The following is a 26,102-nucleotide window of genomic DNA, read 5'->3' as shown; positions in this document are numbered from 1 at the left end:
ATCTCCCCCTCTGGTAATAATAATATCTAATATGTATTGAATGCCTGCTATGTACTAGATACATGTCTAGGTGCTTCACATGCTTTTCCTTTTCTCATTTTGCAGAAGAGAGAACCTCTACACAGAGAGATTAAGTAACTTGCCCAAGATCACACTTGTAAGTGTAGAGTTTGAAGTTGAATCGGGTCTTTGTCACTGTAGCCAGAGGCAGGAAGAGTCTGCAGGATTTCACAGAGAAGTGTTATAACACCATGGTTTTTTTTTTTTTTTACTTGAAATGGTTTTTCTTTATAACTAACACTAGATTTTCAAAATCCTGAGTCTTTAGAATATACAATTCTTCTTTTTTCTTTCTCCATTGTTCTTATTTCTGCCTTTCTTAAAGAGTACAGGGAAAACATTAATTGTGAATTCCTTTTTCTTCCAACATATATGTAAAAGTTATAGATAAGGCATTAATTGGATCAGCTAACATACTGAATTTGCTTTTTGTGAATCATTTAAGGATGGAAATACCATTTGCTTCTTTCTTATGTCCCTCCAACCCAGTGGCTTCTTTACTGGAGACTCTAGGTCAGCACTCTCCAATGGAACTTTGTGTGATGATAGAAATATTCTATTATCTGTGCCATCCAATACCATATATGTAGCTAATGAGCACTTGAAATGTGGCCAGTGTGCCTGAGGAACTAAAATTTAAATTTTATTTTAATTATTTTAAATTCAAATTTTATTTAATTTTAATTATTTTAAATGTAAATATCCACATATGGCCAGGGGCTACTGTTTTGGACAATATAGGTATAAGACATTTCCATTACAGAAAGCTGTATTGGATAGTGTTACTCTGAAGCATCTACCTTTGTTAAGCAACAACTGGCACCTGTAATCCTAATATTACTGAAAATGAAAGCCTCCTCCATAATGACCTATTCACTTCTATCTGAGAGGTCTTGCTGATAATTTTCCAATTTTTTTCACCTTTTCAATTAGATTTTGGATCTCATCCATTGTCTCCTGGGGTAGTAAATTATTCTCTGAAAGCAAACCTCGTGAGATCAGTGATTCTTCCACAAGATGTAGAAGTTTTAGAATTCTCATCTTAAAGAATCCACTAAAAAGTCCGCTAGGACTAGTGTTAAAAAGAATAATAGTGTTAAAAAGTGTTAAAACACATAATAGTGTTAAAAAGTATGAAATCCTTAGGGATAAGTTTAACAGAAGAAGTCCAAAATTTATATTTAAAAGTTACAAAATATTGAAAGATGTAAATAAATAGGAAAACATCTCATGCCTATGGACCGGAAGGCTTAATGTTGTTAAGATGACGATATTCCTCCAGTGAATCTGCAGATTCAAAGCCATCCCTCTCCAAATCCCAGCTGAACTCTTTGTAAAAATTGATAAACTGATTTTCAAATTTATAGGGAATTGCAAGATACCAACCAACGTCAAAATAATCCTGAAAAGAACAAAGTAAAAAGACTCACACTTCCTGATTTCAAAGCTTACTACAAAGCAGTGGTAATCAGGAAAATGTGGTACTGGCATAAGTATAGACATATGGATCAGCAGGATAGAATCAAGAATCCAGAAGTAGTTCATGTATCTACAGTCAGGTGTTCTTAAACAAGTGTGTCAAAATCATACAGTGGGGAAAGAGCAATCTTTTCAACAAATGGTGCTGACACAAGTAGATAGCCCTGTGCAAAAGAATGGAGTTGGACTCATTTCACACTAGAGATAAAAATTAAGTCAAACTGGATCGAAGACCTATATGTAAGGGTTAACCTATAAAACTCTTAAAGTAAATCTTTCCGACCTTAGATATGGCAAAGAATTCTTATTAATGACTCTCAAAGTACCAGCAACAAAAGAAAACAGGCAAGTTGGACTTCACCAGAATTGAAAACTTTTATGCTTCAAATACACCATCAAAAAATAAAAAGAGCCCAAAGAATGGAAGTTGTGGGAAAATTATATATCTGATAAAGGATTAGTATGTAGAATATATTAAGTAACTCCTAACTCAAAAAAAAAAAAAAGCAAATAACTCAATTTAAAAATGGGCGAAGTGTCTGGATAGATATTTCTCTGAAGATATACAAATTGTTAATAAGCACAAGAAAAGATGCTCAACATCTTTAGTCATCAGAGAAATGTAAATCTCACCATGAACTACCACTCCAGACCCCCTAGGCTGGCTAGAATTAAGTAGTCAGATAACAACAAGTGTTGGTAAGGATGTAGAAAAAACAAGAACCCTCACATGTTGCTATTTGGAATATAAAATGTTTCAGCTGCTTTGGAAGACAGTCTGGAAGTTCTCCAAGTGATTAAATATAGAGTTACCATATTATCCAGCAATTCCACTCCTAGATATATATTCAAGAGAAATTGAAAAATATGTCTGCACAAAAATTTGTACACAGATATTTATAGCAGCATTACTCATAATAGCCAAAAGGTGGAGGTAAATCAACAAACAAATGGATAAACAAAATGTTTATGCAAAATGTTTATATTGTTTATATATATTCCATTATATTCACATAATGGAATTTTATTTGACAATTAAAAAAGAATGAAGCACTGATACATGCTACAACATGGACGAACCTTAAAAATATTATGCTTGTGTGCAAGCAACCAATCACCAAAGACCATATATTGTATGATCCTATTCATTTGGAAATCCAAAATAGGTAAATACAGACAAAAAAGAGGTTGCTTAGGGCTGGGTGGGAAGGGCTGGGGGATAAGAGGTGATAGCTTACCAAAACTAAAGGAGTTCTTGACCACTAAATCAGCCCTGCAAATAATTTTAAAGAGGACTCTTTGAATGAAGAAAAGACAAAATAAAACAAACAAGACCCAAAGCAACAAAGACTAGAAAGGACCAGAGAACATCACCAGAAACACCAACTCTACAGGCAACACAATGGCACTAATATCATATCTTTCAGTAGTCACTTTAAATGTAAATGGACTAAATGCTCCAATCAAAAGACATAGAGTATCAGAATGGACAAGAAAACAAAACCCATCTATATGCTGCTTACAAGAGACTCATTTTAGACCTAAAAACACCTGAAGATTGAAAATAAGGGGATGGAGAACCATCTATCATGCTAATGGTCATCAAAAGAAAGCTGGAATAGCCATATTTATGTCAGACAAACTAGATTTAAAAATAAAGGCTGTAATAAGAGATGAAGAAGGGCATTATATCATAATTAAGGGGTCTATCCACCAAGAAGATCTAACAGTTGTAAATATTTATGCCCCTAACTTGAAGGTACCCAAATATACTAATCAATTAATCATAAACATAAAGACTCTCATTGATAATAATACCATAATAGTAGGGAACTTCAACACCCCACTTACAACAATGGACAGATCATCTAAGCAGAAAATCAACATGGAAACAATGGCTTTGAATGATACACTGGGCTAGATGGACCTAAAAGATATATTCAGAACATTTCATCCTAAAGCAACAGACTACAAAGTCTTCTTGAGTGTATATGGAACGTTTTCTAGAACAGATCACATACTGGGTTACAAATCAACCATCAACAAGTACAAGAAGATCAAGATCATACATGCATATTATCAGACCACAATGCTGTGAAGTTCGGAATCAACCACAAGAAAAAATTTGGAAAGACCATGGATACTTGGAGATTAAAGAACATCCTACTGATAAATAAATGGGTTAACCAAGAAATTAAAGAGGAAATTAACAAGTACATGGAAGCCAATGAAAAGTGAAAATGCAACAGTCCAAAACCTCTGGGATGCATCAAAGGCAGTCATAAGAGGGGAGTATATGGCAATCCAGGCCTTCTTAAGGAAGGAAAGAAGGTCTCAGATACATAACCTAACCTTACACCTAAAGGAGCTGGAAAAAGAACAGCAAATAAAGCCTAAAACCAGCAGAAGAAGGGAAATAATAAAGATTAGATGAGAAATCAATGATACTGAAATTAAAAAAAAAATAATAGAACATATCAACAAAACCAGGAGCTGGTTCTTTGAAAGAATTAACAAAATTGCTAACCCCTTAGCCACACTGATCAAAATGAAAAAGGAAAGGCCTCAAATAAATAAAACCACAAATAAAAGAGGAGAGATCAGAGCCAACATCACAGAAATACAAACAATAATAGAATATTATTAGCAATTATATGCCAACAAATTGGGCAATCTGGAAGAAATGGACAAATTCCTAGAAACATATAAACTACCAAAACAGAAACAGGAAGAAATAGAAAATTTGAACAGACCCATAACCAGTAAAGAAGTTGAATCAGTAATCAAAAATCTCCCAGGGCCGTATGGCTTTCCAGGGGAATTCTACCAAACATCTAAAGAAGAGTTAACACCTATTCTTTTGAACCTGTTCCAAAAAAATAGATATGGAAGGAAAAATTCCAAACTCATTCCATGAGTCCAGCATTACCTTGATTTCAAAAACAGACAAAGACCCCACTAAAAAGGACTACAGACCAATTTCCCTAATGAACATGAATGCAAAAATTCTCAACAAGATACATTGATGTAATGTATTACAACAATACATTAAAAGAATTATTCACCACAATCAAGTGGGATTTATTCCTGGGATGCAGAACTGGTTCAATATCCACAAGTAAATCGATGTGATACATCACATTAATAAAAGAAAGGATAAGAACCACATGATCCTCTCAATAAATGCAGAGAAAGCATTTGACAAAATACAGCATCCTTTCTTGACAAAAACCTCAAGAAAGTAGGGATAGAAGAATCATACCTCAAGATCATAAAGGCCATATATGAAAGACCCACAGCTAATATCATCATCAATGGGGAAAAACTGAGAGCTTTCCCCCTAAGGTCAGGAACACAACAGGGATGTCCACTGTCACCACTGTTATCCAAAATAGTATCAGAAGTTCTAGCCTCAGCAATCAGATAACACGAAGAAATAAAAGGCATCCAGATCAGCAAGTAGGAAGTCAAACTTTCACTCTTCACAGATGACATGATACTCTATAGAGAAAACCCAAGAGATTCCACCCCAAAACTGCCAGAACTGATCCATGAATTCAGCAAAATCACAGGGTATAAAATCAATTCACAGAAATAGGTTGCATTTCTATACACCAATAATGAAGCAGCAGAAAGAGAAATCATGGAATGGATCCCATTTACAATTGCACCAATAACCATAAAATACCTAGGTATAAACCTAACCAAAAAGGTGAAAGATTTATACACTGAAAACTATAGAAAGCATATGAAAGAAATTGAAGAAGACACAAAGAAATGGAAAAAAATTCCATGCTTATGGATTGGAAGAACAAATATTGTTAAAATGTCAATACTACCCAAAGCTATCTACATATTCAGTGCAATCCCTGTCAAAATAACACCGACATTCTTCACAGAGCTAAAAAAAAAAAAACAATTCTAAAATTTGTATGGAATAAGAAAAGACCCTGAATTGCCAAAATAATGTTGAGAAAGAAAACCAGGGGCTCCTGGGTGGCTCGTTGGTTAAGCTTCTGACTTCAGTTCAGGTCATGATCTCACAGTTCATGGGTTCAAGCCCCGTATTGGGATCTGTGCTGACAGCTCAGAACCTGGAGCCTGCTTTGGACTCTGTGTCTCCCTCTCCCTCTGCCCCTCTCCTGCTGATGCTCTGTCTCTCTTTCTCAAAAATAAACATTTTAAAAAAATTAAAAAAAAAAAAGAAAAAGAAAGCCAAAGCTGGAGGCATCACAATTCTGGACTTTAAAGCTGTATTATAAAGCTGTAATCATCAAGACAGTATGGTACTGGGACAAAAACAAACACATAGATCAATGGAACAGAATAGAGAACCCAGAAGTGAACCCACAAGCATATGGCCAATTAATCTTTGACAAAGCAGGAAAGAATATCCAGTAGATAAAGACAGTCTCTTCAGCAAGTGGTGCTGGGAAAACTGGACAGTGATATGCAGAAGAATGAATCTGGACCACTTTCTTACACCATACACAAAAATAAACTCAAAATGGATGAAAGACCTAAAGATAAGACAGAAAGCCATCAAAATCCCAGAGGAGAAAACAGGCAACAACCTCTCTGACCTCGGCCGCACTAACTTCTTACTTGACATGTCTCTGGAGGCAAAGGAAACAAAAGCAAAAATCAACTACTGGGACCTCATCAAGATAAAAAGATTCTGCACAGTGAAGGAAACAATTGGCAAAACTAAAAGGCAACCAACAGAATGGGAGAAGGTATTTGCAAATGACATATAAGATGAAGGGTTAGTACCCAAAATCTATAAAGAACTTTTCAAACTCAACATGCAAAAAACAAATAATCCATTGAAAAAAATGGGCAAAAGACATGAATAGACGGTTTTCCAAAGAAGACATCCAGATGGATGTTCAACATCATTCATCATCAGGGAAATACAAATCAAAACCACAATGAGATATCACTTCACAACTGTCAGAGAGGCTAAAATTAACAACTCAGGAAACAACACATGTTGGTAAGGATGTGGAGAAAGGGGAATCCTCTTGCACCGTTGGTGGGAATGCAAACTGGTGCAGCCACTATGGAAAACAGTATGGAGGTTCCTCAAGAAATCAAAAACAGAACTACCCTATGACCCAGCAATTGTACTACAAGGTATTTGTCTAAAGGGTACAAAAATGCTGATTGGAAGGGGGCACGTGCACCCCAATATTTACAGCAGCACTATCAACAATAGCCAGCAGCACTATCGACAATAGCCAAAGTATGGAAAGAGCACAAATGCCCATTCACTGATGAATGGATAAAGAAGATGTGGTATATATATACAATGGAATATTACTTCACGATCAAGAAGAATGAAATCTTGCCGTTTCCAATATAGTCGATGGAACTAAAATGAACCACCCTAAGCAAAATAAATCAGTCAGAGAAAGACAAATACGTGATTTCACTCATATGTGGAATTTGAAAAACATAAAAGATGAACATAGGGAAGGGAAGCAAAAATAAGCTAAAGACAGAGAAGGAGACAAACCATAAGAGATTCTTAAATACAGAGAACAAACTGAGGGTTGCTGGCAGGGTTATGGGTGGGGAGATTGGCTAACTGGGCAATGGGCATTAAGAAGGGCACTTGTTGGGATGAGCACTGGGTGTTATATGTAAGTGATGAATCACTAAATTCTATTCCTGAAATCATTATTACACTATATGTTAACTAACTTGGATTTAAATTAAAAATAAATTAATTTTTTTAAAAAGAGTAGAAAGGGTTTTTTTTTCAGTCCTCAAAATAACTTTTAATAAAAGGAAACAATTTTTTCCATACTTTTTGAGCCCTGATATCCAGTTTGAGAGTGAAGTTGTCAGCACTGATTGCATTGTTCAGAATGACCATGGAGCCAAGAAAAAAAATAGCAACAAGTCTTCCACTTCTGTTAAAGTAAGAGTCAAGTTTGGGGCAGTCGGTTGAGTGTCTGACTTAGTTACAGCTCAGGTCATGATCTCATGGTTTGTGAGTTCAAGCCCCACACCTGCATCTGGCTCTGTGCTTTCAGCACATTTTCCCTAGATGTGGTCCACAGAATATCTCCTTTGGGAAATGTTATTTGGAGAAAATAAGATTTATCTTTTTATTTTTTTAATATTTTTTTTAGTTTTTTTTCCTTTTTTCAAATTTAGATTTTATTTTTTAAATTTACATCCAAATTCATTAGCATATAGTGCAACAATGATTTCAGGAGTAGATTCCTTAATGCCCCTTACCCATTTAGCCCATCCCCCCCTCCCACAACCTCTCCAATAACCCTCTGTTCTCCATATTTAAGAGTCTCTTATGTTTTGTCCCCCTCCTTGTTTTTATATTATTTTTGCTTCCCTTCCCTTGTGTTCATCTGTTCTGTGTCTTACAGTCCTCATATGAGTGAAGTCATATGATATTTGTCTTTTTCTGGCTGACTAGTTTTGCTTAGCATAATACCCTCTAATTCCATCCACATAGTTACAAATGGCAAGATTTCATTCTTTTTGATTGCTGAGTAATACTCCATTGTGTGTGTGTATGTGTGTGTGTGTGTGTGTGTGTGTGTGTGTGTGTATATATATATATATCACATCTTCTTTATCCATTCATCCATCAATGGACATTTGGGCTCTTTCCACACTTTGGCTATTGCTGATAGTGCTGCTATAAACATTGGGGTGCATGTGTCCCTTCGAAACAGCACACCTGTATCCCTTGGATAAATACCTAGTAATGCAATTGCTGGGTTATAGGGTAGTTCTATTTTTAATTTTTTGAGGAACATCGATACTGTTTTCCAGAGTGGCTACACCCGTTTGCATTCCCACCAGCAGTGCAAAAAAGATCTTCTCTCTCCACATCCTTACCAACATCTGTTATTTTCTGAGTTGTTAATGTTAGCCATTGTGACAGGTGTGAGGTGGTATCTCATTGTGGTTTTGATTTGTATTTCCCCGATGATGAATGATGTTGAGCATTTTTTCATGTGTCGGTTTGACATCTGGATGTCTTCTTTGGAGAAGTGTCTATTCATGTCTCTTGCCCATTTTTTCACTGGATTATTTGTTTTTTTGCATGTTGAGTTAGATAAGTTCTTTATAGATTTTGGATACTAATCCTTTATCTGTTTGATATGTCATTTACAAATATCTTCTCCCATTCCGTCGGTTGCCTTTTAGTTTTGCTGATTGTTTCCTTCGCTGTGCAGAAGATTTTTATTTTGATGAGGTCCCAATAGTTGATTTTTGCTTTTGTTTCCCTTGCCTCTGGAGATGTGTTGAGTAAGAAGTTGCTGCAGCCAAGATCAAAGAGGTTTTTGCCCGCTTTCTCCTCTAGGATTTTGACGGGTTCCTGTCTTACATTTAGTTCTTTCATCCATTTTGAGTTTATTTTTGTGTATGGTGTAAAAAAGTGGTCCAGGTTCATTTTTCTGCATGTCACTGTCCAGTTTTCCCAGCACCACTTGTGAAGAGACTGTCTTTATTCCACTGGATATTCTTTCCTGCTTTGTCAAAGATTAATTGGCCATATGTTTGTGGGTTCACTTCTGGATTCTCTATTCTGTTTCATTGATCTGAGTGTCTGTTTTTGTGCCAAGGGGTTTTTTTTTTCCCTTAAATTCAGATATAATTGACATAAAATATCCTATTAGTTTCAGGTGGACCACACAGTGATTCAGTATTCTTATACATTGTGAAAAGATTCCCATTATAAAGCCTAGTTACTATATGTCATCAAAGTTATTATAATGTTATTGGCTATATATTCCCCATCCTCTACATCACATCCTCATTAGTTATTTATTTTATTGCTGTACGTCTGTACTTCTTAGTCCCCTACACCTATTTCACCCCCCCACCCCCCCCACTCCGACCCATCCCTGCTGTGGTCACCAAAAGCTTGGTTCCTGAATCTTTTAGTCTATTTCTGTTTTGTTTTATTTGTTTTGTTTAGATTCCACATGTAAGTGAAATCATATGTTATTTCTCTGTCTGACTTATTTCACTTCCCTGTAGATCCATCTCTGTTGTCGCAAATGGCAAGACTTCATTCTTTTTTATGGCTGATCAATTATTTATAAATAAAATACATAAATATAAATATATGTACACACACATATATATACCACATATTCTTTATCCATATATCTATCAATGGACACTTAGGTTCCGTCCATATCTTAGCTCTTGTAAATAATTCTGTAGTGAACATAAGGGCACATATATCTCCTCAAATTGGTGTTTCCTCAGATAAATACCCAGAAGTGAGACCGCTGGATCATCCGATAGTTCCAGTTTTAATTTTTTGAGGAACCTCCCTCTGTGCTGTTTTTGTAAATGGTGTAAGATAGTGGCCCAGTTTCCTTCTTTTGCATCCAAGTGTCTAGTTTTCCCAGCACTGTTTATCAAAGAGACTGTCTTGTCCCCATTGTGTATTCTTGCCTCCTTTAATTGACCATATATGTGTAGGCTTTTTTCTGGGCTCTCTATATTCTATTTCTTTTATTGTCTATGTCTGTTTTTGTGCCAGTACCATGTTATTTTAATGACAGTGCCATGTACCATGGTTATTTAGCTTTGTAATAGAGTTTTAAATCAGGGAGCATGATATCTCCAACTCTGTTCTTCCTTCTCTAGGTTGCTTTGAGTATTTGGGATCTTTTGTGCTTCTATAAAAATTGTAGGAGTCTTTATTCTAGTTCTGTGAAAAATTCTGTTGGTATTTTGATGGGGATTGCATTGAATCTGTGGATAGCTTTGGGTAGTATGGATATTTTAACAATACTAAAATTGTGTTCCAATCTGTAAGCACATTGTATCTTTCCATTTATTTGTGTCATCTTTCTTTCATCAATATCTTATAATTTTCAAAATACAGGTCTGTTACCTCTTTATTTAAATTTATTCCTAGGTATTTTATTTCTTCCTTTTGATGCAATTGTAGATGGAATTATTTTCTTAATTTCCTTTTTCTAATTGCTTCTTATTTATGTATAGAAATGCAATCAATTTCTGCATGTTACTTTTGTATCCTGAAACTTTACTGAATTGATTTTTAGTTCTAATAGGTTTTTGGTGGAGTTCTTAGGGTTTTCTATACAGGCATACCTTGGAGATATTGTAGCCTTGATTCATGACCATTGTGAAAAACAAATATCGCAGTAAAGCATGTAAACTTCTTGGTTTCACTGAATATAAAAGTTATGTTTACACTACACTGTAGTCTATTAAGTGTGCCATAGCAGTACGTCTGAAAAAGCAATGTTCATACCCTAATTTTAAAAATGCCTTATTGCTAAAAATAACTTGAGTATCATCTGAGTTTTTAGTAAGTGATAATCACTGATCATAGATCATCATAAGAAATATAAGAACAATGAGAAAGTTACCAAAAGGTGACACAGAGACATGGAATAAGCAAATACTCTTGGAAAAATGGCACTGAGAGACTTGCTTGGTGCAGGATTGCCACAAATCTTCAATTTGTAAAAAACTCATCTGCAAACTGCAATAAAATAAAGTGCATTAAAATGAGGTATGCCCACATACAGTGCTGTCATCTGCGAACAGTGACAATTTTACCTTTTCTTTTCCAATTTGAATGCCTTTTATTTTCTTGCCTAATTGCTGTGGCTGGGACTTCCCATACTACATTGAGGATAAAAGTGACAAGAGTGTGCATCCATACCTTTCTCCTGATCTTAGAGGAAATGCTTTCAACTTTTCATGGTTGAGTATGATGTTAGCTGTATGTTTGCCATGTATAGCCTCTATTATATTCAGGTATCTTCCTTCTATACCCACTTTGCTGACAGTTTTTTTTATAAACAGATGTTGCCTTTTGTCAAATGCTTTTTTTGCATCTACTGAGATAATCATAGGATTTTTAATCCCTTGTTTTGTTAATGTGGTTTATCACATTGATTGATTTGTGGATGTTAAATCATTCTTGCATCCCTGGAATAAATCCCACTTGATCATAGTGTGTGATCCTTTTATTTATTATTTATTTATTTGTTTAAACATTTAAAATTTTTTTAATGTTTATTTATTTTTGAGAGAGAGAGAGAGAGAGAGAGAGAGAGAGGGAGACAGAGCATGAGCGGGGAAGGGGCAGAGAGAGGAGAAACAGAATCTGAAGCAGATTCCAGGCTCTGAGCTGTCAGCACAGAGCCCGACGTGGAGCTTGAACTCACTATCTGTGAGATCATGACCTGAGCCAAAGTTGGACTCAACCAACTAGTCACCCACGTGCCCTAGTGTGTGATCCTTTTAATGTATTGCTAATATCATGTTGAAAAATTTTACATATTTATCAGGGATATTGGCCCGTAATTTTCCTTTTTGGGGGTGTCTTTGGTTTTGGTATCATGGTAATGCTGACCTCATAAAAATGAGTTTGGAATCTTTCCTTCCACTTCCCATTTTTGGAACAATTTGAGAAGAATGGGTACTAACTCTTCTTTACAAGTTTTGTAGAAATCACCCAGGAGGCCATCTGGTTGTGAAGTTTTGTTTTTTGGGGGAAGTTTTAAAATTACTGTTTCAATTTCATTACTTGAAGTCAGTCTATTCAGATTTTCTGTTTCTTTGTGATTCAATCTTGGAAGGTTATGTGTTTATAAGAATTTATCCAGAGGTGTCTGGGTGTCTTGGTTGGGCATTGACTCTTGATTTCAGCTCAGGTCATGATCTTATGGATTATGGGATCTAGTCCCACTTTCAGCTCTACAATGACAGTGTGGAGCCTACTTGGGATTCTCTCTCTCCCTCTCTCTCTGCCCTGCCCCTGCTCACTCTCTCTTTCTCTCTCAGAATAAATAAACTTAAAAAAAATTCATTCATTTATTCTAGGTTTTCCAATTTTTTGGCATATACTTGTCCATAGTAGTCTTTTATGATATTTTATATCTCTGTGGTGTCAGTTGTAACTTCTCTTTCATTTCTGATTTTATTTATTTGGTCTCTCTCTCTTTGATAATTCTGGCCAGAGGTTTATCAATTTTTAAAAATCTTTTCAAAGATCTGGCTTTTAGTTTCAGCAATATTTTCTATTGTATCTCCAGCCTTTATAACATTTATTTCACTCTAGTGTTGATTATTGCATTCCTTCTACTAACTTTGAACTTTGTTCTTCTTTTCTTAGTTCCTTTAGGCGTAAAGTTAGATTGTTTATTTGGGATTTTTCTCATTTTTTGAGGTAGACCTACATCACTACGAACTTTCCTCTTAGAAATGCTTTTGGTATTTCTCATAGATTTTGGAAAGTTGTGTTTCCATTTTCATTTGTCTTGAGATATTTTTTCTTTCTTCTTTAATTTCTTTATTGACGCATTGGTTGTTTAGTGGCATGTTGTTTAGTCTCCACGTGTTTGTGTTTTTAAAGTTTTCTTCTTGTAATTGATTTCTATTTTCATAACATTGTAGTCAGAAAAGACACTCAATACATGATTACAATATTCTTGAATTTATTGAGACTTCTTTTGTGGCCTAACATGTGATCTGTCCTGGAGAATATTCCATGCACACTTGAAAAGAATGTGCATTCAGCAGTTTTTGGATGGAATGTTCTATATGTATCTGTTAAGTCCATCTGGTCTAATGGGTCATTCAAAACCACTGTTTCCTTGTTAATTTTCTGTCTGAATGATATATCTATTGATGTAAGTGGGGTGTTAAAGTCCCCTACTATTATTGTATTATTGTCAATTTCTCCCTGTATGTCTGCATATTTGCTTTACTTATTTAGGTGCACTTTTGTTGGGTATTTAAATATTTACAAATGTTATATTCTCTTTTTGGATTGACCCCTTTATCATTGCACAATGAATGCCTTTTGTCTGTTGTTAAATCTTTGTTTTAAAGTCTATTTTGTCTGATATGAGTATTCCTACTCCAGCTTTCTTTACATTTTCATTTGCATGGAATCTTTTTCCATCCCTCCACTTTCAGTTCATGTGTGTCTTTATACCTGAAATGAATCTCCTATAGGGAGTATATAAATGGGTGTTGGTTTCTTTTTAATCCATTCAGTTACCTTATATATATATATATATATTTGGAGCATTTAGTCCATTTACATTTAGAGTAATCATTGATAGGTATATACTTATTGTTATTTTGTTCATTTGTTCTTGTTGTCTTATAGTTCTTCATTCCTTTCTTCTTTTGGTCTTTACCCATATGGTTTGATGGTTTTCTTTGGTGTTATGTTTGGGTTAGTCTCTCTTTATTTTTGTGTATCAATTATAAGTTTTTGGTTTATGGTTACCATTAGTTTCATATATACTGGTCTATATATACATAGCAATCTATTTTAAGCTGATAGTAACTCAAGTTTGAATGCATTCTAAAAGCACTACATTATTACTCCCCCCAACCCCAACATTTTATGTCTTCAACATTATATTTTAAATCTTTTTATTTTATGTGTAACTGCTTATAGTAGATAAAGTTTAGTATTTTTGTCTTTTAACTTTCATACTAACTTTTTAAGTGACAGATCCGTTGCCTTTAGTATATATTTGCCTTTACCAGTGAGATTTTTTTTTCTTTCACATATTTTCTTATTTCTAGTTACAACTTTTTTCCCACTTAAAGAAGATGCTTTAACATTTCTTGTAAGGCCAGTTTAGTGATGATTAAGTCCTTTAGGTTCTGCTTATCTGGAAACTCTTTATCCTTCCTTCAATTCTGAATGATAACCTTGCCAAGTAGCATATTCTCGTTTGGAAGATTTTCCCTTTGGGCACTTTAAATAGATCCTTGCTACTCCCTCCTGGCCTGCAAAGTTTCTACTGAAAAGATAGCTGATGGTTTTATAGGGTTTCCTTTGTGACTATTTGAGATTCTATTTGTGACTATGTAAGGTTTTCTCTTTATCTTAATTTTTTCCATTTTTAAAAGTGTTTATTTATTTATTATTGAGAGAGAGAGAGAGCAGGGGAGGGGCAGAGAGAGAGGGAGACAGAGAATCCGAAGTAGGCTCTGCACTGTGAACACAGAGACTGATGCAGGGCTCAAAATCACAAACTGTGAGCTCATGACCTTAGCTGAAGTCGAACCCGTAACCAACTGAGCCACCCTGGCACCCCTAATTGTTGCCATTTTAATTATAATATGTCTTGGTATGGGTCTCTTTGGGTTAATCTTATTTGGTACTCCGGATTCCTGGACCTGGATGTCTGTTTCCTACCCCAGATTAGAGAAATTTTCAGCCATTATTTTTCAGCCATTATTTCTCCAAATAAAGTTTTCTGCCCCGTTCTCTTTCTCTTCTCCTTCTGGGACCTCTATAATGCAAATGTTAGTTGCTTGATTTTATCCCAGAGGACAGAAGTCCCTTAAACCTTTCTCATTTTTAAAATTCTTCTTCCTTCTTGATGTTCTGATTGAGTGACTTCCACTATTCTGTCTTCCAGAACACTGATGCATTCTTTTGTATCATCTAATCTTCTGTTGATCCCCTCCAGTACATTTTTCATTTCAATATTGTATTCTTCAGTTATGATAGGCTCTTTCTTGTATTTTATAACTCATTGTTGAAGTTCTTACTGTGTTTTTCCATTCTTCCCCTAAATTTGGTGAACATCTTTATGATTATTATTTTGAAGTCTTTGTCAGGTAAATTACTTATATTCATTTCACTAGTTTTTTTCTGGGTTTTATCTTGTTCTTTTATTTGGAACATATTTCTCTGTGTTCTCTCTCTCTCTCTCTCTCTCTCTCTCTCTCTCTCTCCCCCCCTCCTGTCTCTCTGTATTTGTTTCTATGAATTAGATAGAACATCTGCTTCTCCTGGTCTTGAAGGAGTGCCCTTGTGTAGGAGCACCTCTTATTTAGACTGCATGTGCCTGGTAGCTTTGGCAGGTTATCTGGAGCTAGAACAGTTGTGGACTAGAAGGTCCCAGAGCATTTTGTGCCAGGGGTGCCTTGGAATGATGACTGGGGCTGGAGCAGGCACAAGCCAGGGGCTCTGAGGTCCACCTGGGCAATTTGGCTGGAGCTGATGTGAGCATGCTCTAGGAGGTCAAGTGGTGAGCTGTGCTGGGGCATCCCTGGTGAGATGCTTGGAGTTGGAGCAGGAATGACCCAAGGGATTCCAGGACATGCCACACTGGGGCCACATTAGTAGGATGGCTGGAACTAGGGCAGGTGCATGTGATGGGATTTTGGGGGTAGGGAATGTCTCTCTAGGGCCATCTCGGGGAGATGGTTGGAGGTGGTGTGAACAGGAGTCTGGAGCATGGTGGAGCAGTCTTAGCAGGCTGGTGAGAGCATTTGGACCTGCCTCCAGCCTTGTGCTATCAACATGGAGGTGAAATGTAAGAAATGGCACTCCTGGGTACTTCCAACACTGAGATAGTCCCAGCAGTTCCCAACATATTTGGTTGACACTCTAGGGTTAGCAAATAGATCTCTTTCACTTATAGTCTAGTTGCCTTTTAACTGATTTTTTTTCACTGTGCTTAGTGAAGGGGTGCTGAGTCTCTACACAAGCCCCTCAGTGACATTGCAAGTTTCTATTGCAAGTCAACATGTTGAGGGTGGGCTTTCCTTAGCTACCATATCTCCTCTCTGCTACTTTTCTGTATGTGGTCTTGCTATTATTTGTTGTGCAGAAGCTGTTCAATCAGCCCTCAGTTCTTCTTCAAGAGGAATTGCTCTCTATGTGGGTGTACATTCAGTGTTTCCATAGGAAGAGGTGAGTTTAGGGTCTTCCTATGCTAACATCTTGGATCAGTTTCCCCAAAGTTTCTTTTAGAGGGATAAAAATGTTCTAAAATTGACTGCGACGATGGTTCCCTAAATCTGTGAACATACTAAAAGCCATTGAGCTATATGTACACTTTAAATGGGTGAATTTTGTGGTAGGTGAATTATATCTCAATAAAGCTGTTTTTTTATATTACAAAAAGCTTTAAAGTACTTTGCAAAGAGTCATATTTAAAAGTTCCCATGATTCAGCAAATTTTTCATTCCCCCTCAAATGGGTCAGATTGATTTGGAAGAAGTTTTTCTTCTCAAGATCCACCAAAAGATAGGGACATAAGAAGGAGTCAGATTTTCTGTATTTATGAGCTTTATAACAGCTTCGCAAGCTTTGTAACATTGGACAAGATACTTAACTTCTCTCTAAGCATCTTTTTCTCACTTGTCAGATGGAACCAATACAGTAAGAATCCTCTCTGTGGTGTTGTTGTGAAACCTGGGCAAGAGAGTGGTTGTGTAGCACTCAGCAAATCCCTGCTCAGTGCTCACTGGTCATTATAATTAATAATAACTGATTATATTAGTGTTAATTATAGTAACAAATAGAATAAGTTGGTAAAACAGCCTGAAGACTCAACAAAACAAATAAATCAGTAAAAATATCAAGTTATAATAGTTTTTATTTGATTTTATCATGGAGACTAAAAGCAATGATTCCTTGCATTTATTATAACGGCCACAATAGACAAACAAACAAGCGAACAAAACTCCAGAAAATAACAAGTGATGCTGAAGATGTGGAGAAATTGTGACTCATGTACACTGTTGGTGGGAATGTAAAATGGTGCAACAGCTGTGGAAAACACTATGACAGTTCCTCAAAAAAATTAAAATAGAACCACCATATGATTCAGCAGTTTCACTTCTGAGTATACACCCCAAAGAACTGAAACAAGGACTCAAACAGATATTTGTACACACGTTAATAAAAGCACTAGGTGGAAGCAATTTAGGTGTCCTTCAACAAACAAAAAGATAAAATAAATAACTCAGTGAAGAAATGAGCAGAAGACATGAACATACACTTTTCCAAAGAAGACATCCAGATGGCCAACAGACACATGAAAAGATGCTCAACATCACTAATCATCAGACAATTATCAATCAAAACCAGGATGAGATACCACCTCACACCTGTCAGAGTGGCTAAAATTAACAACACAAGAAACAATAGTTGTTGGTGAGGATCCCCTGGAGAAAGGGGAACACCCTTGCACTGTTGATGGAAATGCAAACTGGTGCAGCCACTCTGGACTACAGTATGGAGGTTCCTCAAAAAGTTGAAAACAGAACTATGCTATGATCCGGCAATTGCACTATTATTTACACAAAAGATGTAAAAATATAGATCCAAAGGGGGGTACATGCACCCCAATGTTTATAGCAGCATTATCAATAATAGCCGAACTATGGAAAGAGACCAAGTGTCCATCGACTGAAGAATGGATAAGGAAGATGTGGTATATACATACAATGGAATATTACTCAGCCATCCAAGAGAATGAAGTCTTGCCATTTGCACTGACGTGTATGGAGCTGGAGAGTATTGTGCTAAGTGAAATAAGTCAACCAGAGAAAGACAAATATCATATGATTTCACTCATATGTGGAATTAAAGAAGCAAAATAGATGAACATATGGGAAGTTGGGTGGGGGGGAAGAGAGAGGAAAACAAGCAATAAGAGATCCTTAATGATAGAGAACAAACTGAGGGTTGATGGAGGGAGGTGGGTGGGGGATGGGCTAGGTGGGGGATGTTGTTGGGAGGAGCAGTGGGTATTGTAGGCAAGGGATGAATCACTGAATTCTACTCCTGAAACCATATTGCACTGTAAGTTAACTAACTAAAATTTAAATAATAAAAAAGATAAACAAAATGTGGCATATACATACAATGGGATCATACACAGTCTTAAAAAGGAAGAAAATTCGGACACCTGCCACAACATGGATGAATCTTGAGGGCATCATGCCAAGTGAAATAAGCCAGTCATAAAAAGATAAATACCTTCTGACCTGCTTATATGAGGAAACTAGAATAATAATCTTCATAGAGACAGAAAGTTGAATAGTGGTCGCAGGGGCTGGGGGAGGGGCGAATGGGGAGATGTTTAATGGGTACAGAGTTTTAGTTTTGCAAGATAAGAATTCTGAGGTTTGGTTGCACAACTCTGTGAATGTATTCAACACTACTCAGCTGCACCCATAAAAGTAATTAAGATGATAAATTTCAGGTTATGTGTATTTCACCAAGATAGTAACAAGAAAAAAAGCAATGGTTATCTGTGTTATCCACTCAGTGTCTGAGAGGTGGTGCAAGGTCATGGAGAAGAGCAGGCTTTGGACTCCCACAAACCTGGGTCTGGATCTTAGCACCGCTGCATATTAACAGAGTGACCCTGGGAAAGTTCCTTCATTTCTCTAGGATGAAAGCTATAAGGTTAGAAAAGTTCTCTTTCTCTAAGTGTGATATGGTAAAGAAGTTTGTGCCTATGGTACGTCTTTGTTATCTTTTTCCTATTAATGCTAATTCAAAAAATATATATATAGCCCAGTGACCCTACAGCCAGGACTGCCAGATAAGGTACAGGACACTCAGTTAAATTTGAATGTAACACAAACAATGAAAATTTTAAATGATTTTCTAGCATAAGTGTGTCCTAAATGTTACATTATATCCCCTGCAATATTTGGAATATAACTGTATACTAAAGAGCTATTTATTTTTTTACCCAAAATTCAAAATTTTCTAAGTGTCCTGTATTGTATTTGCTAGACCAAACAACCCTGTGAACAACATTATTGTTTTCATCACTCAGATAAGTAACAACGGTTGGCTGGATGGGTGAGGAAAACTGCTTTTCCCCATGTCATGGCAGTTCACTCTTGTTCTAATTCCAGTGTCCAGCTATTGGCAAAGAGGCACAATGGACTAAAGTGACCACTGGGTCTTATTTATTAATCGTCTGTTTTGCCTCCTAATTACAGTTGCGTTGAAACAAACACAGACATGCATGGGTTAACTGCTCTCCTGTTCTATTTTCTTCTCTGCATCTCATTGCAGTAAACATCTGTGAAATACCCTTTCCTCTGTGTTATGCTCCCATTTTCCTCCAAAGCAGAGCTTTATCTGTGAAGGTGGTGGCCCTGAGTCATTATCTAGAAGCTCTGCTTTGATAAAAATTAATAACGGTTAACACAGTCATCTAACAAAACTTTCATTAGGGAGTTCTCCTCCCATCTTGGAGTGTCTATGATGTCTAATGTGATTTAAATACTGTTGGCCCTACTTGCACTCACCAGACAGTCTCCTGCTGGGGACAGTGCTGTGTCATTAAAATGGAATCCACTGAGAGAGACAATAGTCACATTCACTGAATAGAAGCGCTAAAGCCACGGTTAAGTATTTTCCAGGCCTTATCTCAGGATATCCACATAATATATGCTTATGGATTTGTTCAGTGTGCTAGATAGGACCCTCTGGCTCTCCATTTAAGTTTGTATTTACACCTGGGCCACCTGGGTGGCTCAGTCGGTCGAGGGTCCGACATCGGCTCAGGTCATGATCTCACAGTTCGTGAGTTCAAGCCCCACGTCAGGCTCTGTGCTGACCGCTTGTTCAGAGCCTGGAGCCTGCTTCAGATTCTGTGTCTCCCTCTCTCTCTGTCCCTCCCCCACTCACGCTTTGTCGTACTCTGTTTCTCAAAAATAAATGTAAAAAAAATTTTTTTTTAAATTTGTATTTACACAAACCTTGTGTTTGATTTCTACAGATAGTGCAGTGTGCAGACATTAGAACCAGGAGCTGGGAGGCACAGATCTCAGTTTCTGTCACCCTTGTCCTGGGACTTGAGTGAGCCTTATAGAATGAGTGTTTATGTCCCCTCAAAATTCTTATATTGAAACCTAATCCCCAATGCAATGGTATCAGGAGGTGGGGCCTTGCAGAGGTAGTTAGTCATGAGGGTGGAGCCCTCAAGAGTAGGATTAGTGCCCTTATAAAAGAGACCCCAGAGAGCTGTACTATGAGACACAGTAAGAAGTCAGCTGTCTCTGAACCAGAAAGCAGATCTCACCAGACGTCAAATCTGCTGGTGCAGGCATCTTGCACCTCCCAGCCTCTGGAACCATGAGAAATAAGTGTTTGCTGTTTAAGCCCCCCAGGCTATGGTATTTTTGTTATGGCAGCTCAAATGGGCTAAGAGAGCATGTCACTGGACCTCACAGAGTTTTGGGTGGCACTTCTGTACAATCAGAGGTAATGAGTGTCCTTGAGAGCAGACGAGAAAGACTTACAAAAGGGCTCTGAGGACGACACCAAGACTCCGCATGTGGAGAAAGGGCACTTTGGATAAAAGCTTCTTTCCATTTTCTGGACTCCAGCCCCACTAAAGGTTGAGGGGGACGGGTTGAGTGGCCAATCTTCCTCTGCTCCACCCCCAACTCTCTGTTCCTTGCCTTCCTGCAGCATCACCCAACCATCATTCACACCAGAAACTTCCTGACTGTGGCCTCTTGGACAAACTCAGCCATGTAGAGGCCCCATGAGGGACCATCACGGACATTTAAAATATTGAGAATCTGCCCACTCCCCTTCAAAGAACACAACAGACCTGGGGTTTAAATTCAATTCAGTTTGTTAAAATTACCCATTCAAAAGCCCAGCTTCCTAAAGGCTTCACGTTTGTGTTACAAACCTCATTATTCTCTTTATAAATGTAGTACATTTTATATAAAATAAGAGGAGACACCTTTGATTAGTTTTTGGATGACTCAATGTGAAAGAACTAAATTCCCCTTGAACCACGAGTGTCATTTACGTTAATTATTAGTTTCTCTTAAACTGCAGTGATAAATTTAACACAATTTTCTTCCTAAGCAACTTCCTATGCCTGATCTGGCAAGCCAATGACACAGGCATGAAAAGTATTCCAATGATCTTAACGTTTTGTAAATCTAGTAAATTGGAAGTCATAAAAATATCGCGACTCTTCAGGTTCTATTGGACATTCGAACAGTGTTTACAAACTTAATAAAATTATCTTGGAACATTCAGCTTCTGGTCAGAAGTATTAAAAGATTTTTTTTAACATTTATTTATTTTTGAGAGAGAGAGGGGTGGGGGAGGGGCAGAGAGAGAAGGGGACAGAGGATCCAAAGAGGGCTCTGTGCTGATTGAGCCTGATGCCCTGCTTGAAGCCATGAACCATGAGATCATGACCTGAGCTGAAGTCCGATGTTCAACCAACTGAGCCTCTGAGTTAGAAGTCTTGAAATCACACTTTTAAACTTGTATTCAGGGGACCATGGTGACTGGAAGGATGTGGGTTTGGGAGGTCCTGGACCAAAGGTGCCCCAGGTTAGGGTTGATAGAAACAATGGCTTCAGAGGAGCTGGTGTGTGTTCAGGGCAAGGAGGCAGTGCTGTGAAGGGGAAAGTGGTCAGGTAGGCGGCTGGGATTGCAGGCTGAAGGCAGGACTAAAGTTTCAACCACAAGAGAGAGTGTAGGGAAAGAAAAGAACAAAGGTCTCACAGAGCCCAGGACCTTGGAGCCTGACAGAAGCTAGTGATGGACCCAGAGAAGGAGTCAAGAGAACAAGTCATTGGTCTAAGGTTCTGGGTCCTGCGCTCTCAACTTTCAGAATTGGAAGGAGATCCTTCAGGATGAGTCATGGGTTCACCCTGTGCTGCCACAGTCGTACTGTGTGAAGGTGATAAATCTTCAACTTTTTGAGTTCAGTTTTCCTATCTGTCAGATCTTGAAGGCAATAATAATTTCTGATAATAGTGGAGAAACAAAACAAAATTATCAATGAATGCTCAATTTCTAAGGAAATAGACTCTTTTAAAATAGAAATTGGGGTACCTGTGTGGCTCAGTTGATTAAATGACTGACTCTTGATTTCGGCTCAGGTCATTATGTCGAGGTTTATGAGATCGAGTCCTACCTCGGGCTCTACACTGACAGCACTGAGCCTGCTTGGGATTCCCTCTCTCTCTCTCTCTCTCTCTCTCTTTCTCTCCCCCTCCCCTGATCTCTCTCTGTCTCTCAAAAGTAAATAAATAAAAAAACTTAAAAAAATAAAATAGAAATCGACCAAGGAGAAATAGGCCCCAGAGGAAGAAGCTGGGGAAGGGCTTCATACAAATAACAGGAAGTGAGAGTCCCCTGGGACCACCGGGAGGCAGTGAGGATGTGGTTGGGAAGAGAGACGAGGCCTAGAAGGAGCACCAGGGTCACAAGGTGGCCATGGCCACGTGTGGCCACTAAGCACTTGAAATGGGGCAAGTCTGAACAGAGACGTGCTGTCAAGTATAAAACACACACTGTGTGGGAGACCTTCTGGAAGAAAGAATGTCAAATATTTCATTAATAGTTTCAAGACATTGACTACATATTGAAATCCCAATATTCCCCATAATAATATCGGGTTAAATAAAATTTATTAAAATCAGCAAATTAATTTTTGAAGTTTTTTTAAGTTTATTTATTTTGAGAGAGAGACAACACAACCAGGGTAAAGGCAGAGAGAGAAGGGGAGAGAGAGAATCCCAAGAAGACTCTGCACTGTCAGCACAAAGCCTGATGTAGGGCTTAAACTCACGGAACCGTGAGGTCATGACCTGAGCCAAAATCAAGAGTTGGATGCTTAACCAACTGAGCCCCCAGTAGCCCCAGCAAATTAATTTTTAAATGTGGCCAGTAGAAAATATGTGGTTGTGTATGTGGATTTTTTTTTTCTGTTGGACAGTACTGGGTTAGAGTTCTTAGCTGGGTGGAAAGGATCAGCTAAGTATGACCCTACAATAGGATGGATTTTTTGTTTTTTTAATGCATTATGGTGTCTAACCTTCTATCGAACTTGTTTGAATTGTTGAGATCCCCCTTGCCTTCCTCCAGGTCTTTATAAACCTGCTGCATACTTAATTTTCTCTGTGTGAGTGTGATTTCTGTGAATAGAAATTGTGTTGCACACATGGGTCACTGGAACAGGGAGGACACGGCTCTAGGGGAAGAGGCTACCATGAGAAAGACCTGCTCCAGCAGGGATTCATAGATGCCTTGGGGAGGAATTTTGACTCCTACAGGGTATGGCTTTGAGGCTCTGAGTCTCAATCATCTAGATTTTAAGAGGTAGCAGGGCCCCTGGGGTCACCAGGGTTATATCGTTTTATAGAGATTGTGAGGTCATAGGTAGAAAGCTCAGAGGTCCGACCCCTAAACATGATCAGAGATGACAGGGTGAAAATCCCCATGATGAGCAGGAGGAATTGACTGCCCACTGCTTTAACTACGTGGCTTCTTTCTGGAATGTTCCAAGTAAGCAAGGTGGATGAGATTGGGGGAGAACATAGTGACCAAACACAAACATGGGTGACAGCAAACTCTTTCTGTTAGACCTCCATGTAGCTGTGTCTAGCCAGGGTTCTCACACTCCTTCTGGAATGGTTCTCTTACTCTTTAGGGGCCAACTCTCAGCCCAAGCTTACTGAGGAGGGAATATTCCTGCTGCCGAGCCTCTTGAGTTTGATTGTCCATGCCTTCTGTGTCCTGGTCCTTATCTAGCCACCCTTTGTAAATCTTTTTTTTTTTTTAACATTTATTTATTAAATTATTCAGAGAGAGAGAGAGAGAGAGCATGACTATGGGAGGGGCAGAGGAAGAGGGAGACACAGAATCTGAAGCAGGCTCCAGGCTCTGAGCTGTCAGCACAGAGCCTGACACGGGGCTGGAACTCACAAACTGGGAGATCATGACCTAAGCCAAAGTCAGACCGCTCAACCGACTGAGCCACCCAGGCATCCCCCTTTGTAAATCTTTATAGCAGCCCTCCTGGCACCAGTTCCTGGGAGAAAAGACATTCCAGAATGATTCTAATATTTTGCCAAAGACTCTCTGTTTCATTGGAGGCTCCATCCTTTTACTCACTTCTTCTGGCCGTGAGGAGGTGAGAGAAAAGATTCCATGGAGCTCACATCTCCACACTGGAGACAGCATAGAGTTGTCCGTGATCCCCAGCTCCCCATTTCTAAACAGAAAGCATGACACGTAAGAAAGTCGGGGTCCATAATTCCCAATCTGAGATCCTTTGGGCCACAAAGGGTTTCGAATTCAGGCTTTTTTAGATTTTAGGAAGGTAACATGGTGCATGAAGCATAAAACATCCTAGCAAGTTCTTGGGAAACACCCATAAACAAATGCGTTATTGTTTCTGTAGCAAAACGTAAGAAGATTCACACTACGAGAAATAAATAAAAAACTCCAGATAGCCTCCTCTCCACTCAGGATAAATGTTGATGCCAAGTGAGTTCGATCTTCACTTATTAAAGACAAACAAACTTTTGGCTTTCAGAGCTTTCTGGATATTCTGTAACTGTAGCATGTGAGTGTAGACCCAGACTCTCAGTGCCAGGTCTCAGTGGGCACCCGTGCTGGGCTTGCTGGTGTGGGCTGCACTGTCACCAGCAGGGCTCCAGGAGACTCTGCTGGCCCTACAAAACCTTTCATGCAATTTTGGCATTTTTGAGGGAATAGTTAACCATTACCCAAAGATTACCCAAAGTCTGAGTGTTCTCTGAATTTGAGTTCCCCAAACAGCCAGTTTCTGTTCCCATTGCTTTTGGGGGGTATTATGAGGGGTGGCATGGGAAATTTTTCTTTAATGCTTTCAACTCTGGAGTATTATGGAGAACAAAGACTGGTATTTTTTTTCCATTTTTTTACTTCACATCTTGTTTATAAGTTCATTTTTAAAAAATATTTATTTTTGAGAGAGAGTGAGCAAGAGAGTGGATGAGGGACAGAGAAGCAGGGGGACAGAGGATCCCAAGCAGGCTCTGCACTGACAGCAGAGAGCCTGATGCAGGGCTGAAACTCACGAACCGTGAGATCATGACCTGAGCTGAAGTCTGACACTTAATCGACGGAGCCACCCAGGTGCCCCTCTAAGTTTATTTTTAATCAACAAACATTTTAATTGTATGTACTATGTCAGATACTGCTGCAAAGTAGGGACTACTATAATCATTTTGCAGGTAAGATGCAGCCCGGGAGGATCAAAGAATGCGGTCAAGGTCACACAGCTAGCAAAATGGCAAAGGAAGAATTGAAACCCACAAGTCTAACTTCAAAGTCTCTGCTCTTAACCACCATACCACACCCCCTATCAAACACTGGGTTTATAGGAGGTTAAAACATAGTACACACACAAAGAAAGGCACTTGATTTTTTTAACGAGAAATAAATGTGATTTACTTCTTCCAGGGAGTTAAACCATGCCCTGAAAGCATTAACTCTCCATCTGTGGTCACTTATCTCTCACCCAAAGTAAGAGTCAATATGGTTTTCTTTTGGAAGAATTGGAATTTAAATATGGAGCCTGTTGTCCCAACAATTATAGATTTTAATAGAAGAATTTAAGATTGAGTAATTCTTGTGAGTGTAAACTGAATTTCCAGAGCTTAGGAATAATTTACATTATAAAGAACTTCGCTACTCTCTTCTGTGCATGAATCAGCTTAAAATATGATGATGGCTATTCTTGTTCACAGTATTATAGTTATGAATTTAAACATGAAAAGTGCTTTAAAATCACAAATTGATTATTAATGAGAATATTGCTCTTGAAGGCTTATATTGTTTCAAAGGAATGCAATTGTTCTATAGGAAGGAATATGTTTTGTACATTGTCATAATTCGGGGTGAGTAAACAAAGCTAGCGTCTGGCCACGTCACTAGGTATTTCAGATCTCCCCTTTTCTGTCTTGGTTATCCCTTCACTGGA

Source organism: Prionailurus viverrinus, chromosome F1 (genome assembly GCF_022837055.1).
Source record: "Prionailurus viverrinus isolate Anna chromosome F1, UM_Priviv_1.0, whole genome shotgun sequence".
In the NCBI taxonomy this organism is placed as follows: domain Eukaryota; kingdom Metazoa; phylum Chordata; class Mammalia; order Carnivora; family Felidae; genus Prionailurus; species Prionailurus viverrinus.
This window is presented reverse-complemented; position numbering follows the sequence as displayed.